This window comes from Bubalus bubalis, chromosome 16 (assembly GCF_019923935.1).
Source record: "Bubalus bubalis isolate 160015118507 breed Murrah chromosome 16, NDDB_SH_1, whole genome shotgun sequence".
NCBI classification, from domain to species: Eukaryota; Metazoa; Chordata; class Mammalia; order Artiodactyla; family Bovidae; genus Bubalus; species Bubalus bubalis.
The window spans coordinates 34236355-34243458 of record NC_059172.1 but is presented as its reverse complement, the minus strand read 5'-3'; the positions used below and the strand labels follow the sequence as shown (position 1 = coordinate 34243458).

Here is a 7104-nt window from a genome sequence, read left to right as displayed (position 1 = left end):
AATTCTCTCCCAGTGTCACTTTTAGAGTCCTTGAATACCCCAAGCCTTGAAGGATAGTCAGACACTTGGGGCTAGTCAACAGCCCCATGAGGAGAGTAGGAATAAGTTTTATAATCTAGTCCTGGGAGGCAGAGTAGAGTAAGGAATGAAGACTTTTCCCGTGGAGGGTGGGTAACTCAAAACCCAGAAGGAAGGCCCCAGGTTTCTCTATGCAACCCTTGGAAGAAACTGGCTATTTCCAATACCTGAATAAAGAGGGGACACAGAAGAAAAAAGTCAAAGAGGTAGGGCCATGGCCTCCCTTTGACTGTGAACTAAACTCATCCAATCATCCAGACAAGAGGTGACTACTGTAATGAACAGAGCCGAGAGCTCTATGGACATCACCCAAATGGGTAAGTACATTCCAAAGATGAAGACAAAGTCATTAGAATCCGACTCCAGTTTTCAAAGGCTGCATTTGTCTTTGGTCCATCCAGGGCTTACTTTCTTTACAGTTCTAGTCAGAAGTAGGAGAAATAAGTTGAGTATAAATTGGACTGGGTTATAAATCAAGGAAAAGGTTAAACCTCAAGGTAGAAAGCTTTATTCCCTAGTACTCCCCTAGTACATGAGAGAAACGATTGAACTATTTCATCCTGATTGGACCTCTTGTATTCTGCTCCATAGTCTGGCAATCTTCTTTCCAAACTGGATCTTTACACCACCCACAGGTCTCTTTACTTTTTATCCATGTTTAAAAGGCTATTTATACAACTGGGAAAGAAGGATATGAAATTATCAAGGTCACAAGAAAATAGCACTGTGTCAATGTTCTCTAGTGTGTGTGTGTTAGTCACTCAGTTGTGTCTAACTCTGTGACCCCATGGACTGCAGCCCACCAGGCTCCTCTGTCCAGGAGGAGGCAGCAAGAATACTGGAATGGGTTGCCATTCCCTTCTCCGGGGGATCCTCCTGACCCAGGGGTTGAACCCAGGTCTCCTGTTTTGCAGGCAGATTCTTCACCATCTGAGCCACCAGGGAAGCCCCAGTGCTCACTGCAACAGGGCAAAGAATAGGGGAGAGGAGCAGGTAAGGAGGGAATACAGTGCCTGTTAGGATGGCTGGCCTCTGTAATAGTTCACCTCCTTTGTGTGCACACACTCTTTTATAAACAGTTCATTTTAATACATAATGCAACTTAAGGTAGCTATTACTCCCTTCATTTCACAAAATAGAAAACAAAGGCAGAGCGATTATACTGCCTGTTGGCCATTCTAAGTCACAGAGCCAGAAATAGTTTTTGTTACAATGCTAACTCAACTGTCTTGCCTCTAGTCCACATTTATCTCACCACAACAAAACATCTCTCTCAGGAGTTTTGGACCCACCATCAGGATGCCTCCTCCATGACTTTCAGGCACATCTCTGGTATCCAGGTAAAGATGTCCTTATGTGGACTAATACAAAAATGGTTTCTCTGGAATGTTCTAGATAAAGTGACACAATTTAAGTGCCACACCTAGTTCAGACCACCACTTATGATGCCATTTATCAACTTGGTGGATTTTATTTTTATACATATGTTCGTATTGGTCCTAGCCTAAAACTCAGTTACAATTTTATTGACTAAACTGGGTCTGGCACAAATCAAAGTTAGTGTTCGTGGATAGACTTAAACCCAGATTCCTGTTTCTTTTATGATGAGATATTTTGACTACCCTGACTTTGAGTTATTAGCTGCTAAGTCACTTCAGTCGTGTCAGACTCTGTGCAACCCCATAAACAGCAGCCCAACAGGCTCCCCTGTCCCTGGGATTCTCCAGTCAAGAACACTGGAGTGGGTTGCCATTTCCTTCTCCAATGCATGAAAGTGAAAAGTGAAAGTGAAGTCTCTCAGTCGTATCTGACCCTAAGCAGAAAGGAGCCTAGCACAATATCTTTAGAGAATACCTCCAGATATTGTCCCTTTTGTTAGATGAAATTGTATACTGACCACGGGTCCTTATAAATCCCTATCTCTTCTACAATTCCTGGACTTGAGGAATGTTCACAGATGCCCCACATGACAGTGAAACAAAGGAAACTATTCCGGTTTGCAAGATATAAATGTCTACTCTACTCTCTGCTGTATAGTGAACAGTAAGAATATGGAGAAAAAAACTGTTGCCAGGTGCCAAGAGTCTCACCCTTTTTCGTCCTTTCTACTTACCCTTTGCCATTGATTGCTGTTGTTTTATCGCTCAGTCATGTCTGATTCTCTGAGACCCCAAGTACTGCCACCCACCAGGCTACTCTGTTCATGGGATTTCCCAGGCAAGAATACTGGAGTGGGTTGCCATTCCCTTCTCCATTGCCATTGATAATCTTATGAAAAATGGGTATACTGAGACATCAAGATCCCTGAGGAAGTAACTTCACCTGTGTTATCACTTATTGGCATATTCAAGTACTCAATTCACACAACTGCTGACGTCAGAGTTGATACAAAACAATTGTGAACCACTTTTTGGTTTTCATGAGCTTACTTACTTCTGGATCAGACATTGAGTGTTAAAAAAAAAAAAAATTGTGCATTGGAGCCTGAATGTAGAATCCATGAGGTTACACAGAGGCATTTCTTATGCTCAATTTGCTATGGAAATGTAACTGCTACTTATATTTTAGACATGAATAGTTTAAAATGTGCATGGACTTGAGGTGATGGGAGTGGTAAGAACTCAGAGATGTCTCTATATGAGTGCATGAGTAGGTAGTCAAAGAAGGCTTTGTAGAGGAGGAATGTTCTGGGATGGAACTTAATGCCTGGGTGGTGGTGAGATGTCTCAGAAATTGTAGTTGTGTGAAGAAAGTCACCATGATACCATGACACAAGTGCGGAAGTCTGACCTGTTGAGACTGATGTTGAAGCTGAAACTCTAATACTTTGGCCACCTGATGCAAAGAGCTGCCTCATTTGAAAAGACCCTGATGCTGGGAAAGATTAAGGGCAGGAGGAGAAGGGGATGACAGAGGATGAGATGGTTGGATGGCATCACCGACTCAATGGACTTGGGTTTGGGTGGATTCTGGGAGTTGGTGATGGAGAGGGAGGCCTGGCATGCTGCGGTTCATGGGGTCACAAAGAGTTGGACATGAATGAGTGACTGAACTCAATTGAACTGAATGGGAACCATGAGGAGAGCAAGCCCATGACAGGACAAGACCCAAATTAGACCCTGTGCCCTCAAGTTCTGAACCCTGAGGATGTGACGTGATAGAAGCCATTGCTATTCTTAAGAGGTACCTGAGGGCCAGAAGAGCAAGACATGGACAAGGTGTTACAAATGATGGACAGTCGTTTAATGCTGATCATCCTGTCTCTTCAAAGAATAAACACCAAGAAGGATATGGTCAGTAAAAAGGGTTGTCTTGACTGTTTTCTGTCAGGTTTTTTTTTTAATCATGATGATCAGATAATGGGTAAATGTCCAGTGAGATTTACTCATAAAAAGACATACCTCATCTTTTACCTATCTCAAATTATAGATGATACCCAGATTCTCAGAAAGGTTAATAGAGTTTGTCCTTAATTTTCCTTAAGAAGGTTTACTCTAGCTATTGTTCATCTCTCTAACCATGAAATCTGGGCAACCTTAAATGAAATATTTTCCTTTGAAACATTGGATCGTATGCCAGGTATCTTTTAAAGAAGCAATGGTTTGGTCAGATTGTTGAATCTAATTATTAAGCCATTATCTCACTAATATAATTCTGTAAGATTTTTAAAGCTATTTTTCAAAAGCAGAAAATACCCATACACAAAAAGAAAATTAAAATAATGTTTATATCCAAGATTGCTCCTATATAAAACATATTTTAATACAGTTATATCATACTTTAATCTACCTTCTTCTAATCTATCATTCTTTAATCTACCCCTCACAAATGTTTACATCATATTTCAGTAATACATAAACACTGCTTTACTTTTGAGTACATTTTTCCAAATTTTCATTATAAAATAGGGAATTTCAAATAGCTAGCCAGTGTTATTGATGTTATTCTGTATACAGTGAAGAGAAGCATATGCAGGCATTAGGCCAAACATTACTACATGGATTTACATTTAATTACTGCACATTAAACTTTATATTTTCCAGTGCAGAAGTCCCTAAAATTGTTCATCTCCTTTGACCCAGTAATTTTGTTTGGGCGAACAATTTCCTAAAGGAAATTGAAGAGCGTTTAGCAGTAGAAGTCATGAGCATACCTGCTTCTAGATATACTGGTGGGTGTTTTCAGGCATAGTCTTTTGTAAAATACATAATGTCAATTTTCAAGTAGGTTCTCAAAATTCTTCTTTATTGTAGGTTGCACCAGTGACCCAGAATGGAAATAAGATTCCAGTAGCCTACAGTTTCCAGAGGCATATCTGTCATAGGAGTAAATATCTAAAACTAAGAGCTCCTGTCCCTTAGATACTCTACAGTTTCAAACATGTTCCTGTCTAATAATGCCTGCTTGGTACCTACTTCTTTCTGGCTAACTGGCATCCCAGGGTTGTAATCTCTGCACATCTGGCTCTCCATCCCCTTCAGCTCCATGTACCTGGTGGCTGTGATGGGGAATGTGACCATCTTGGCAGTGATAAAGTTGGAGCACAGCCTGCACCAGCCCATGTACTTCTTTCTGTGCATGTTGGCTGTCATTGACTTAGTCCTGTCAACCTCTACCATGCCCAAACTACTAGCCATCTTCTGGTTTGATGCCCACCACATTGACCTGGATGCTTGCTTGGCCCAGATGTTCTTTATCCATTGCTTTGCCACTGTTGAGTCAGGCATCTTCCTTGCCATGGCTTTTGATCGCTACGTGGCCATCTGTAACCCACTACGCCATACCTCAGTGCTCACCCATACAGCAGTGAGACATTTGGGCTTGGCTGCCCTGCTCCGTGGAGTACTCTACATTGGACCCCTGCCTATAATGATTCGACTGAGGCTGCCCCTTTACCGGACCCAAATCATTACCCACTCCTACTGTGAGCACATGGCTGTGGTCACCTTGGCTTGTGGTGACACCACAGTCAACAACTTATACGGAATGGGAATTGGCTTCCTGGTATTGATCCTGGATTCATTAGCCATCACTGCCTCCTATGTGATGATTTTTAGAACGGTAAAGGGGTTGGCCACCCCTGAGGCTAGGCTTAAAACCCTAGGTACATGCAGTTCTCATATTTGTGCTATCCTTGTCTTTTACATACCCATTGCTGTATCCTCTCTCACTCACCGCTTTGGCTATCATGTCCCTCCCCATATTCATATCCTTTTGGCCAACTTTTACCTCCTCATCCCACCTATCCTCAATCCAGTTGTCTATGCTGTTCGCACTAAACAAATTCGAGAGAGACTTCTCCACATTCTAAAGACAGGGGCTCAATCCAAGTGAGTGTTCTGCATGTATGAGACATACAGATATTTAATGATGGCAGGAAAAGGCTCTGACCAGGGAAGCCAATGAAATAAGACCTATATAACCAAGTCTTACCAGAGTTTTGGGGATAAGAGGAACACTAGAATATATTCTGTTTGACCATGGATTTCCAGAAATGAGAATACCTGAACTGTTTGAAAGAGGAAATCAGGGGCTTGAATTTTTGTACAATATTCCTTTTACTATTTGACTTCATAAAATTAAGCACAACAGATGCAAGCATACAGACAACAGAAGGAGGATCATTTATATCTTTGACTTTTTTGGTAAAAGACTTCTGGTTTCTCTTTGGATAGAGTGTTTTGCATGGTTTCTGGAAGGTAAAAGTATAACTCCTGTGGGTAGTAGAGTCCCATTCCAAGTCTCAGATCAATCATTCTAATTTTTCCAGACCTTTACAAACAGAATTTGTAAACTGTTTTAGAAGGGTGTGGAAGTCCTCAAGCCAGATCATTCTCCCATTTAAACAGACAAATGGAAATGCAATATCTCACATATCCTCATAAAAAAAGTTGACTGTGAGTGAGGAGGAAGAGACAGAATGATATTAGGAGATTCCATTTTGGAGGCTCTGAAATGGCATACATGAAGCACAGCAGCCAAACTGAAGTAAAATGACAGAAGCAAGAAGGTAACACTGGGATTATTCACTTGAAAAAGGTGGGATATAAAACTGAGTAAAGGTGATAAGAATAAATATATTCCCAGTGGTAGATGCAAACCTTGATAAAACTTTAGATATCCTTGGATAATTCTTATGTATAAGTTATCAAAATGAAATGTATGAACTTTATTGATCATAGAGGTTTCATCATGTGATGGCTATTTCAAACCTATATTTTGTGATAACAAATGGAATGAAGCAATCTCACTCACTTATGGTATGTCCTTTAGTTGATATTTCAAGCTTTAAATCTAACATGCTCATTTATCCTTCAATTTCCAACCCACTACAAAAATTCAAAAGCTAGGGCTTCCCAGGTGGTGGTAGTGGTAAAAAAAAAAAAAAAAAAAAAAAAAAAAACCCTGCCTGCAATGCAGGAGACGTAAGTCGGGGGTTCAATCCCTGGATGGCGAAGATCCCCTGGAGAAGGGAATGGAAACCCACTCTAGTATTCTTGCATGGAGAATCCCATGGATAGAGGAGCCTGGTGGGCTACAGTCCATAAGATTGCGCAGAGTCAGACACAACTGAAGCAACTTATCATGACAAAGCCAACTTAACATATAATGAATCATCTTTGTATTTGAATGTATAAAGAAGTCAATAATTAAGCCAGAACTAAAATTCAAGCCTCATATAAAAAAAAAAAAAAACAACTTAAAATACCAGAAACTTTCTAAAGTTTAGCTTAGCCCCCACCCCCCAAGCCAGGTACAAATTTCTATTTCCTCAGGATATTATGCCTAAGCCTAAGGTTTGATTGGGAATATTTCTTTTTCATTATTTTGGTTGAAAGGTGGTTATTTCCCATCTCCTTATCAAGGGTCCTGGAGTTCAGTGCCAAAAGCAAATCTGTTTATTGGGGAAATATTGTGTTCTATGAACATAATTTTAATGCCAAATGTAATTTATCTGCTAACTTGTATTAGGAGTTGATGAAACTATACTATAAAATCGGAGTTAGAAGCTTACTTTATCTCCTG

The 7104-nt window shown here is 40.5% G+C and overlaps 1 pseudogene; it reads left to right on the top strand.

Moving 5' to 3' along the window:
• Positions 1 to 4458: 4458 nt before the first annotated feature.
• LOC102409523 lies at positions 4459 to 5412 on the top strand (annotated as a pseudogene).
• Positions 5413 to 7104: the final 1692 nt, after the last annotated feature.